Source organism: Carassius auratus, unplaced genomic scaffold (genome assembly GCF_003368295.1).
Source record: "Carassius auratus strain Wakin unplaced genomic scaffold, ASM336829v1 scaf_tig00048852, whole genome shotgun sequence".
NCBI classification, from domain to species: Eukaryota; Metazoa; Chordata; class Actinopteri; order Cypriniformes; family Cyprinidae; genus Carassius; species Carassius auratus.
The window spans coordinates 32408-45433 of NW_020527087.1; the positions used below are offsets into that span (position 1 = coordinate 32408).

General features: G+C 36.8%; 1 long non-coding RNA gene and 1 pseudogene across 4 annotated transcripts; both read left to right on the plus strand.

Annotated features, from left to right (window-relative positions):
- The first annotated feature begins 1539 nt into the window (after window positions 1-1539).
- On the plus strand, window positions 1540-3628 carry LOC113089157 (uncharacterized). Of its 4 annotated transcripts, XR_003286382.1 has the most exons (4): window positions 1540-1805; window positions 1894-2583; window positions 2829-2882; window positions 2984-3628. It is a non-coding gene; the product is annotated as an uncharacterized LOC113089157 (long non-coding RNA). The 4 variants fall into 4 exon arrangements; XR_003286381.1 differs by having other exon boundaries at window positions 1894-3160; window positions 3251-3628; XR_003286380.1 differs by having other exon boundaries at window positions 1894-2882.
- A 1641-nt stretch (window positions 3629-5269) lies between these two features.
- Window positions 5270-13000, plus strand: LOC113089155 (sterol O-acyltransferase 1-like; annotated as a pseudogene).
- The last annotated feature ends 26 nt before the right edge of the window (window positions 13001-13026 follow it).

A 13026-nucleotide genomic window follows, 5' to 3' on the forward strand; every position in this document is an offset into this window, starting at 1 on the left:
ATTAAAATAAAGACTGGTGAGTAGATAAGAATTACCAGGGTTTTTCTATGGATAATGCCATAATTAGGCCCTCATTAAATCTGTGCTTACAAAAGTGTTCCACAGAATTGGAACTTTCATCATGCATTTAATTCTGAAATTCCTCTGACCATTTCTTGCCAACTATTTTGACTTTTGGCATTTTATAACATTTAAATATGTTCTGCAGAAGTCTGGAAATTCCATTTGGGCCTAGCCATTGCATAACGTAATCTAAATATCCAAGATCAAAGCAAATGATTGATTCTCTCACACTCCATAATCTATTATTCACATTTAAAAACTCTGTATCTGACATGTTCAGGGTGATCTTGGGGAACTTGGGCCTCGGGGAACCAAAGGGAGGAAAGGAGAGATGGTAAGATGTTGCTCTTGCTCTCCAGACCTTCACTAGATGATAAAATCACTGACCAGCCAACTCACTGTTTCTTTAGGGAAAAAGGGACATAAGGGCCTAGCAGGGGTAGTGGGATATAATGTGAGTAACATCATTCTTCTGACTAACATCATTCTTCTGACTGTGTATTATTTCTTTATGATGCAGTTATTTTGTCTATCTATATATACAGTACAATGCCATTCAAAAATTTGAGACTGATATTTCAAACTGACATTCATATTGCGAGTCTCTTATGCTCACCAAGGCTGCATTTATTTGATCAAATAGTCATATGCCAATATATATTACAGGGATAAGAAAGGCCTGATGGTATTATCTGTATTCCTGGTGTTGGTGGACCACAGGTGCTGTGGACTATAATTTTTAACTTTTTCTTTACATCATGTATTAAGCTGTTAACTTGTTTAATGTGGCTGACACTCCCTCTGAGTTCAAACAAACCAATATCCCGGAGTAATTCATGTACTCAAACAGTACACTGGCTGAACTGCTCAACTTTAGTTCACCTATAGCTACAGTATTACCTAAACCCACTGTTGCGTTTGACCAGTAGGTGGCACTACAAACAAATTAACATGGTATTCACAGACCACTGTGGCAACAATACATTTCCACAAACGTTATTTTTTTAATTTAATTTTTCATTACCACAGTTCTGGGGCCTATAGTCCTCCAGACAGAAAATGTAAAATTATTAAGAAAAATTAAGGATAAGAAAACAGATCCCTATATGCCTTTGTCCAAAATAGAGAAACCAAATATATATTTTATAGGGTGAGATGGGAAAATCAGGAGAATCAGGTCTTGAACATCAACTCATTAACTTTTAAATGCAAATATTAAACAATTCATGCACTGACTGTCATTATTTAGTAAGGTTTGATCATTATTTCCTCGTTCCTTTGGTCAGAATTATTTTGGTTACAAAAGAAAATCTGATTCACACACAAGGTCTTATTAACCTTGTATATCAGGTTGCTTGCTTTTTTTTTAATGGGACAGCGTAGACCAGGAGTCCCTGGAGGAACCGGATTTAAAGGTCAAAAGGTAAATGGAGTTCGCTAATGATTAGCCAAATACAGTAACACTGAATGTCACAACAAACAGCATAGCATTGATTAGCATTGACGAAGGTGGATTAGCATCCATCATGTTCATGATGTTTATCATCATTTAGGGACTTCAGGGTGTTTCAGGGAGTAGAGGACAGGACGACACTCACGGAGCATCTGTAAGAGCCGCACATACACTGTTAGAATGTCCTGTTAGTTTACTTCATTAGTTTGATTTTCTTCACTAGCCATTAAGAGCAATTTGTGTTGGGCCACATGGAACAGATGAAGATAGAGGACCTCAGGGTCCCCGGGTAAGACCTTCTCTTATTTTTAATGCTTTGTTAATCAATGTTAGTACTGACATGGACAAACAACTGGTTAAATATGATGTCTGAACAGGGTTTACAGGGAAGGAGTGGTGCACCAGGAATCCAAGGTCCCGTTGGAAAAAGTGTGAGCTTTATTTTCCTTTCCTGGATTTCCAAACTCTTCAGTCTCTTAGTTATGTAACTCTCCATCTTGTGGTATATTTAGCTGTTAAAAATGTCATAGTTTGCTCAAGTCAGTGGCTCAATATTTTCCAGAAGTATAATTTAATCTGGTCATCAATTACTGCATGTTTTATGACTAGAACAGATTATTAATTAGTATATTTCAGTGTCTGCACCAAACACACAGTTGATTTTGGACAACAAAACATTACAACAAGCCCACCCAGAACAAGTGCTTTTGTGATTCTTTCACTAAGGGAATGAGCAGTTCTCCTGGAAGGAGAGGAAGTAAAGGTGTTTGAACCAGTCGGTTCATGCAGTTTTTAAACTTTACTGCAATTTTTTCATATTTTGCCAATACAAACAAATAAAACATTCATGCATATCATTTATTGTTATTTTCTAGGGACCTCAAGGTCCAAAAGGAAAGCATGATAATCCCGGTCTCCCTGGAAAGCTGGCAAGTATCCCTCATGTCTAAACCCTTCTGACTATTATATGATTGTGCCGAACGTGATTGTCTTTTACACTAAGTCCAATTAAGGGTCGTAGTGGTACATATGGCCTGCTGGAGGTTATAGTCACTGATGGCGACCGAGTGAGTAGCTTGACCTTATTCACTAATCACATTTTTCTGTGGTCCTATCCAATGCAAAACTCACTGCTTATTGTTGTGGGTGGTTCCTATGCAGTTTCTAAAGTGTTCTGAATGGTTGCCATTTGGTTACTAGGGTGTTTTGGGGCATAACTGGGATTTCTGGCCCAAGTAGAGTAGAAATAATTGGCAAATGGCAGATTTAGCATAAAAAGTGTGCATTTAATATCCTATTGCACAACTTTCAGGGAGACATTGGTTTCCGGGGACCTCCGGGGTGACCAGGTCTTGCAGGTAGTGCTGTAAGTATGACTGTTTTATGCAGACTATTTGAATGATTTATTATAAAGCATGTTAGTTATATATTATCGTCATGATTTGTGGCATGGTTTCAAATACACAGGGTGCCACAGGAACACTGGGTTTGCAAGGGAGTCAAGGACTACCTGGACCAAAAGTAATTTCCACTCTGACTCTAAAATAAATGGTTCCTACTACAGGCAGTATACCAGCCTCTCCATCACAGGGCTCTGAAGGTCCTAAAGGGAAACCAGGGCCCATCAGGCTGAAGGGACCAAAGGTTATTAAATAAGAGTCATTGTTTTGCCTCCTACAATCCATAGGAATTTGATTTTTTTAATGTTATTTTTTTTGGTTGAAACTTGAAAAGGGAGGTGTCGGACAAAAAGGACCAAAGGTACCACTGTATCCAATGACTATAGACAAGGTGTTTATTTATTTATTTTTTATTAACTCTATAAAGCATGTATGAAACAATAGTAAGATAAAATCTAATTTGAACTTTTGTATCATATTGAATTTGCTCATGTAGTATGATTCAAGAGAATATGGAGCTCATACTCGAGAAGGGGAAAAAAACTCCCCAGAGTCCCAAAACTGAGCAAAAATATGCAATTTGCTGCAGTAGCTGATATTTCTATGGCTGATATTTCTAAAACGCCTTTTACTTACTAAAATAAAATATAGTAATGCAATTTACTGGGCCATGTTGGTATTCGAGGATTGCAAGGGCCCATTGGACCACCAGGAGAAAAGGTAAGTTCAAAAGAAACATAGAAAGCACATAAAAAACCTCCCAAAACAAACTTTTTTTCACTAGTTACAAATGTTTTGCTTCATCTTGCAGGGAAAGCAAGGTGCTCCGGGGTACGAGGGATGGCCTGGGCCAAAAGGTATACAGGTAAATAAGTGTATGCAGTAAATTGTGGACATATTTACTTTTATCTTTTTATTTATTTATAAATATATTGTTTGTTGCAGAGCAAAGCTGGTGCTAGTGGGCCTTTTGGTGGCAAAGGATTCCCTGGTTCACCTGTACGTCTCTTTGTAATCTCACTAAGCTTTATCTGCTTTAGAACAAAAGCATAGATCACACAGTCTTGTTTCACTCTACAGGGTCCATCTGGAAGGAAGGTGTGTACTGAAACTGCAGGTGTGATAGTAATTTATATAGCTCTGCTTATCTTTGCCCTGTTCCTGAACCAGGTAGGTACAGTGTAGATACAGATCTTATTACAGTCAGACTGACCTGCAGTGCCCTGGCAGGCAGTTTTCAAATGGTCACAATGAAACACTGAAAATATGGGATTTCAAATAAAATTTAGACCTCAAATATATTAAGTAGCAAGTTATGAATTAAAAATGGTGTATTATTATTATTTTTTATTTTTTGGGGGATCTTAATGTTATCCAACTACGATTCCTAGGGTTACACAGCAACTCTGCCACACAAAGCATCAGCCTGACCTATAAAGCACAGCCCCACTTCTAAACACAAGAATACTGCTGAGATGGTGTTACGCTTACGGGGAGACTCCAATGAAGAAATCCTTCCATCCCATGTCATCATTTCAAAACATGGTTGTGAGGATAGAAGTAATCCTAGGTCATGTGATTAGTGCAAGACACTTGACAAAAACTTTTCCAAAATTGGCAAACAACCAAACCATGTAAGGTATAGTACTATTCTATAACAGGAGGTCACCCAAAAGTATTTCCCCTGCTTTATCTTTGCAGGTAACAGCACAGGTGAGGGTTCTGGGGAATTTCAAAATCTCATAAGAGATGTTCTTTTGGAGGAGAAGGAGATGCAGGCATCATCCTTGGACATTTGTGCTTTTCACAGAGCACATAGTAGAAATGTATTGTTACCAGGAAATACTGTTCAGTTATACTTAGTATTATATTATAATGTAGGGTACTGCATGATTTCCAACGTAACTGAATATGTTCTCTGGGTTTACATTTTTTTTTATCTGCGGTAGACTGCAATAGTGGTGCAATAACTGTGTGTGTGGGTGTGTGTGTGTGTAGTAAGTTTATTTAGACTTGTCTTAGTTTGTTGTGAGTATTTATGATAATGATTTATTTATGCAAAGTTTTGGGAATTTGTTTCAAAATAAAGTGTTTTTATTAAACCTTTACACTGTCTTAATTTTTTTTAACTGACATTAAATAATAAAAACCTTAAAAAGGCATTTCTTCAAAGGTTTTGAGATTCATATATTTATTCAACACATTGCATCTCCGGGAAGAGTGAGATAACCAAACATTACATAAACTAGGAAATGCTATAAGGAATTGATACTGTTGCTGTACAGTTACGGTCGAAGCAGCTCGTCCAATCAGACGGCGTTTCGAAGCAGTCTCCGCCCCGGTAGAACAAGCGCCTGTTGTTTCGGGTGATTTCTCAAAAAGGGACTTTGATTTGATTTTCGAAAGGCCTGATGCTGCTTGCTGTCAGTCACACTGTTCTCGTTGAGTCACATTAATATCGTTCAATCACGCGGCGTCGCCAGTGTCAACATTCACCGAGTTTGTCTGCACAAAGCTGAATTGATTATTACAGTCGTGTGTTTTTAGGAAGACGCAGAAGTAAGTGATCTAAACGTTGTTTTTGTCATTCTTAAACAGAACCTGCAAAATATTTTATGGTAAATTAACGTCTTTTGTGTACAATAACCGTATCGAGTGTCGTGCGTATTTAGTGTCAGTTAATTCTAGTTCTAAATACAGACGAATAGATGAAACCTCTCAAAACAACGGCTCAGCATCAATACTGTTGGCTAATTTAGTGTAATGTAGCTATAACTCCGTTTTAGGTTTAAAGCTTGAGTCGTTTGAATTTGTAAGGCAAGCCATTTTACGTTTATTAGTTTAACTAACTATAGGGTCTTTTTATCTAACTATCTAGTAACGCTACTTATTTCTAGTAGCTAATTAATTAAATCGTGACTAGTATAAAATTGTCACGTACGGTACTTGTCTCTTTGCTACTAGTAACTCTTCTATGACAAGGAACTGTTCCTTTTTTACTGACACGTAGTACATTTTTATTTTTTTTATTTTTATTTTGGTTCAGATATCATCTGCTTCTAATTCTGTCTTCAGGTTGTTTTGATACCAGTCAGTATCATAAAGAAGTGAACTTCCTTAGATAATCTTACTTGTTTCTTAGTTGCTATTAAAAATCTTCTCACTAATTACAGTTTTTGTCTTTGTAAAATTTAATGACTAGTCAGAATGACTAATTTGTAAAATTTCAATTAAAATGCAATCAAGATTAGACATTCTTAGAATTATGTACTTTATATCACATGAATTCAGTTATACTCGAATGAATACGAATGACATTTGCTCTTGGTTTTGGGGTTTCAGCCGCAGGATGGTGAATGAGGGTGCTGGCGGCCCACGCAGTCGCAAGGGGTCTCATAAGGCAGTTCCATCCTCAGACCAGGATGGCACAGGTGCTGAAAGAGCCACAGGAGGAGAGGTGCCCTGCCCCAGTAATGGTGAGACTGAATCACCGAATCACAAAAAAGCGCAGAGTATTCAAATAAGATGGAGGCAAAACAGTCACATAAAGATTCAAATGAATAGTCAGAGTTCCTCTTTTCTTAGGTCTAATGTAGGTCATTCAACTCTCACCCATTGTAATCAGTTGCAACATGTTTCACTCAGTGTCCTTACGATTTACTTTCCGTTACAACTTGTACAACTTATCATTTGTATGACACTGGCATACAAAAGAGTACATACCTTTGTTATTATTCATTTGCAGGCTCAACAAGAGATTGTTTTTTTTTCTCTTTGCCTGGTCTGTTGAGGAGTTTTCAGTGCTGAAAAAAAATATAATTGATATTATGTGGTAGGGAATAGGTATATTATTAATTAAATGTTAGTTTTCCTTAAAGTAAAGGGTTTTTACTTTGTAATAATAACCTTTTTGTATTGAGGTCGTAATAGAGCTGTGTAATCATATATGCATTAAAGAAGATAAGGAAACAGCGGCTATGACACATTCATGTTACGTTAGTGAAACCATCAAGCTAAGTTCTGGGATGAATAGACTGCCATGTGATTTGCCGAGTGACCTGATTGAGAAATTGCCATGTCCTGCCCAGTGCTGTTATCAGCGATGCAGTCATTCCCATTAACTCTGACATGACACTGAAACTGCAAGAGTAGTGCTTCATTGTGTAACCCCACTGTCAAATAGATTCAGATTCATTTCATAAGGTGCTTCACAGTGTAACGTTTGAGTTCGTATTAGTGTTTTTTTTTATTATATATCATATTTTAGGCATTTCAGTGGGATACACTAGTGTAGTGTCATCAGGTTGTACACTTACTATTAATTCATTACCTCTTAGAATGATCTCCCATAGACTGAAATGAAAATATTGCGTTCCTCTGCATTTTAAACTTTTCATGAATTTAAATATATTTAAGTCTAGTCCATTCCTTGGCTATGGGCTTTGCCTTTGACATATGTATCCATCTACACTAATGTAAAGTCTATTTTTCCTAAATGAAAATGTCTCTTTTTCAGTCTTTAAAAATACGAAGATGAAATAGGGATATATATATAGTTATATATTTACACCCACACAGTCGCTCTTTGTCCATTCACAGTTATGTTTATGTGTTTGCTAATGCCTGTCTGTCTGCCTGCTCCTTTTTGATGCATTATTAAACATTGTTCTGTGGAACTCTATTCATCTGCCTTCGTCTGTGTGCTGTTTTTTATGTATACAGGTGGTGACTTTTTTTGAGGGATTCTTGGTGCATTTTATCAATATAAAATTAGTTTTCAGTTCTTTTTAGAGCGGCTCTGTGATGTCCTTATGTATGTTAATGTCTTTTTGAAAGTGTTATATGAATCGCTGTCTCATCTGTTTGCACTTAAACGGATGCAGGTATTCTGTTTGCATTATGTTGGAATAGTTAAAGATTAGTGGTATGGTAACCAGGATACTGTGACCACAAGTGCCACCGAATTACCTGTGTCCATCTGTGTAAAGTATAGCATTCATGAGGGAACTGTATTGATGTCTCCTTTCAGGAACAGTGGAAGTGGAGCACATTATCAGTGCAAAACTACAGCTGAAGAAGAAAGCTGAGGTAGGATGGCTCAGAGGCTTTCAGTTCTTTTTCTTGACTTAAAGTCAGATAATAAAACAATGAGGTCAACATAGAGTTAAGTGTCATATGTGTGCAATTCTTGTTCTTTATCACTGTATAATAGCAGACGATCGGTATTATCACAGATTATCTGTATTATCACACATTACGTCACGGACTTACAGATCCTAAATGTTCAAGTGTGACCTTTGGTTTGATTAAATCCTTTGAGTGTCTTAAATACTATGCTTAGGACTGTGATTTTGATCTGTGTAAAACTGATAGAGCTTTTGTTTAGTGTAGCAGCTCTGAATGTTTGTTCTGCTGTGTTCTTGTTCATCAACCTTTTAGTAGACATATGGTTTTGCACAAGCACAGTCTCTATTTAGTTTTTTAAATATTTGCTTTCTGTTAGTGGGTTTGTTAAATGTGTTTTACAGCAGATGCTAGGTAATCTTGCAATGTAATACCCCTTGAGTGCATGTGTGTGTTCACATCTTATTACTTCTCATTTTAATCACACACACACACACACATATATATATATATATATATATATATATATATATACCATGTGTGTGTGTGTTCACAGTATATATAATGATAATAATATTATAAGGTTAGCATTTCAATTAAAAACATTTTATACTCATGTAAAATATTGAATTATTTTTTGAATAACTGATTTTGACACATTGTTTCTACAGATCCTTTGGGAGAATGTTTCCTTTCTATGATTTGCTGGCCACATGACAATAGAATAAAATATTATTGTGTGTATTTTTTATTGCAAAATGTAAAACTTATTGTGTATTTGTTTTTTGTTTTTTTACTTTTTATGGCTCAAATATTGTTTCGTGCTATATATAGTTATGCTCTGCTTGATGTAGGTGCTTGTAAACGTTACAGGAAGTATAGATAGAATGGGGAAGGATGTGGTTGCAGCCAATGGCAGTGAGGTTTGGAAAAAATACTGTCCTTGTTTGTAACACATCTTCTATACATTTTCTAGTCAATAGTCATATGATTGAACTTTAGAATTTATTTGAATTACAGACCTCCAGTGTATTGTCATCAGTTCAGTTTCAGTTCAGTTTGCAAACAAATTTAATATCCCTAAAAGTTTCTTTGACACACATTATCTTCATTTGTCTCTATTAAGAACAGCTGCAGTCAAAACAGCACGACCATGACAGGAGACCTGATTCTCCGACTGAATTGCTGTTATCTTGTGGATATGATGTGTTGAGCTTCATAAGACCTTCTGGAAACATTAGACACTGCTAACCTGTGTCCTGTTTTTTTATTCTTCAGCATTTGAAGGCAGACCTGATGAGGCAGTTTGACACCCAAGTCAATGAATTCATGGACAGTCTGATAGAGGAGTCTGCCAGTCTGGGTTCGTCCCATGTGAGCACAGTCTTTCCTCTCTCAGAAAAGGAGAAAAACAAACTCAGGTACAGAAAGCACACACAAACCAGATTGCAGTGAGTGCCATAGCTGGCTAGTACACGTCATTCTCTTCTCTTTTCTGTCATTCAAATCTGTTTGTATTCAATGTGTGATTTCTTTCCCATTGCCTGATCTTGGCACATGACTAGCATACCATTATCTCACTGTAGTCCTTTTATCTCATATTCATTTTTTCCTTTTTCTTTTTCTCCTGTTGTGTAACCCTTTTTTATCTTCTCTGCTCCTGTAGACTTACGCAACCTCCCCAAGTCCAAAGCAAGCAATTCGTGATTCGTCGATCCCTGTTAGAGTAAGTCAAGGGTATTCTTGCTGAAACCTGTGCTGATATGTGTGAAAGATTTTTTCTGTCTGTGGTCAGCGGTAGATGAGAGATGGCTTCATTTTGATACGCTGACGTTTGTTAGAGCACAGTTTATGGAATATAAAATCATTTAGCTGTTTTTTCACTGATATAATGTTTAATCTGGAAGGTGAGAGACAGTTGGTTATCTGTAAAGTAATAGTGCTTATTACACTGTTTTTCTGCAGTGATCTCTTTGAGGTGAACCACATTCGCACCATCTATCACATGTTCATCGCCCTCCTCATTCTCTTCATCTTCAGTACACTCGTGGTGGACTTCATCGATGAGGGCAGGTTAGAGCATTCACAATTCATCGACATTTTTAGAATCTGTTTTTAAAAGCGTCTTTTTTGCCAGCAGTTTCATGTATTTATGGTTTTGTTTTTTCCAAAATACAAAGAGATCTATTCTGTCTTCACAAGTACAATGTTTGCAAGGTCTCCTAAATGAATGAGAAGTCTTACTTGAAGTAAAGCGAGACAATAAAAGGAGATGTCTAAACTGTGTAAGCTACTGAAGTCTTTCTTGCTCTCTCTAGACTTGTGCTTGAGTTTGATCTGTTGGTGTACGCGTTTGGCCAGTTCCCCCTAGTGGTTGTCACGTGGATGTGTATGTTCCTGTCCACTCTTGTGGTTCCATATGTACTGCTGAGTTTCTGGGCCAGCGTTTACCCCACGTCAAACCATCGGGGCTTATGGACAGTGCTGGCCGGTTCTCTCTTGCTGTTGTACCAGGGCCTGTGTTTGGGTTTCCTTCCCACATATGTGGTGCTGAAGAACGGCCTCCCCCCTGCTTCATGCTTCATACTTATTCTGGAACAGGTACTCAGTAACTATAGCAACAGGATTTTTTTATTATTGGCTTATTTTAGATTCACTGCTGAATCTAGTTGTTGCTATTGGTTCTGTTTGAAACAGGTGCGACTGATAATGAAGGCTCACTCTTTCATCAGGGAAAATGTGCCAAGAGTGCGATCCTTAGAACGAAGCAAAACAAGTAAGATCCTTACTTAAATGTTAGTAACGTCACAAAAAGAAACTGATAAAAATGTTTTTTTTTTTTTCAGATTCGTTAGCGGTACCTCAGTTCACTCAGTACATTTATTTTCTCTTTGCACCCACCCTAATATACAGAGACAATTATCCACGGTAAGACTCACTAAAATTTGTTTTACATTTTATTTACCGTATTTTTTGGACTATAAGTCGCACCTGAGTATAAGTCGCATCAGTCCAAAAATACATCATGATGAGGGAAAAAAAACATGTGTCACACTGGACTATAAGTCAAATTTATTTAGAACCAAGAACCAAGAGAAAACATTACTGTCTACAGCCACGAGAGGGCGCTCTATGTTTTCAGTGTAGACTACAGGAGCACTGAGCAGCATAGAGCATCCTCTCATGGCTGTAGACGGTAATGTTTTCTCTTGGTTAATTTCTCTTGGTTCATGTCAAATTAATTTTGATAAATAAGTCGCACCTGACTATAAGTCGCAGGACCAGCAAACGATGAAAAAAGTGTGACTTATAGTCTGAAAAATACGGTATATGAATATATATATATATATATATATATATATATATATATGTGTGTGTGTGTGTGTGTGGTGTGTGTGTGTGTGTGTGTGTGTGTGTGTGTGTGTGTGTGTGTGTGTGTGTGTGTGTGTGTGTGTAAAATATATGTAATATATGTAAATAGTAATAAATCAAATTAAATGTATATATAATTGTTTTTTTATTCAGTTTTGATTCCACTCATGTTACTTGTCCTTGTAGAAATCCATGTATTCGATGGGGTTATGTGGCTATACAATTTTCTCAGGGGGCTCTTTCAGAGATTACATGTTTTAAGTTGTGATTTAAAGAAGGTTTTAAAGTTTTTATTTTAAGACTTGGTAAATGTGATGTTGAAATCTTGAGTGTTTCTTTTTCTGTGTCGTTCCAGGTGCTCGGGTGTTTGTTTTATGCATATTACATATTTGTGCGGCTGTGTATCCCTCAGTTCCACAGTATCAGTATGCAGCTCTTTGATCTGAGGGCCATGGTGTTGTGTGTCTTCAACTCTATACTGCCAGGTAGAATGTCAACAGCACAGCCATATTTACATATAGCACATCTTTAGATTAGTACACACTGCTAAGGGTCACAGATGTAGTAATGAAAGTATAAAAATGAATGCAGTCTGTGTAATGGTGGTGTTCTGTATCTGTAGGAGTGCTGGTGCTATTCTTGGCGTTCTTTGCCTTTCTGCATTGCTGGCTTAATGCGTTTGCTGAAATGCTACGATTTGGAGACAGAATGTTTTATAAGGTAAGGTTTTCTAAGGGTTATATCTTCCACATGATCAGATATGCTTTTTTTTTTTAATTATTTGTTGAAAAATGAATGCTTTTTCTCTAGGACTGGTGGAACTCCACTTCATTTGCTAACTATTACCGCACATGGAATGTTGTAGTGCATGATTGGCTGTATTACTATGTCTACAGGGACTTCTTGTGGGTAAGTCATAAGTTGAAAATGTTACAGAATACAATATAAAAGATTCTAGTTATTCTTTATAAGACTCTAGTTATTCTAAAGTACATTATTCTTTCATTATTGACCGATTGTAATTATTATATTTTTATGATCATTTTCACATTATAATTTACTTTTGTATATGTCTTTATTTTTATTTAATTATATTTAATCAGCTATATATAGAATCTGCACTTTGAGTTCACTCTTTAAAGAAATCATCAAGAAATTACAAATGACTGAAAAAGTCATGGAAATGAATTGGTGTACACAGTGTTTCAGATTGGATCTTGACGATGGCCTTGTGTTGTACTGTATTTTATTAAACTTTTTTTGGTTTATTTGAACTGACTCAAGCTAGCTAAACCGAGTGTGATCATTCATGTCTACAGATGACACAGAAGCGATTCCGTGCGGCGGCCATGTTGGTTGTTTTTACGTGTCTGCTGTGGTGCACGAGTATGTTCTGGCCATCTGCTTTGGCTTCTTCTACCCTGTCTTGTTCTGCCTCTTCATGTGCTTTGGAAGTAAGAACCTCATTTACTACAAGAGCATGTCAAATATCCCTGCTGAAAAAAACAGACAGCCTTTACAGCTGACCAAGAAACCAAACCATCTACTAAAAACCATCCAAACAGACAAATTTAACCAGCTTAGGCAGGCTGGGATGCCAGATAGCCACCTAAA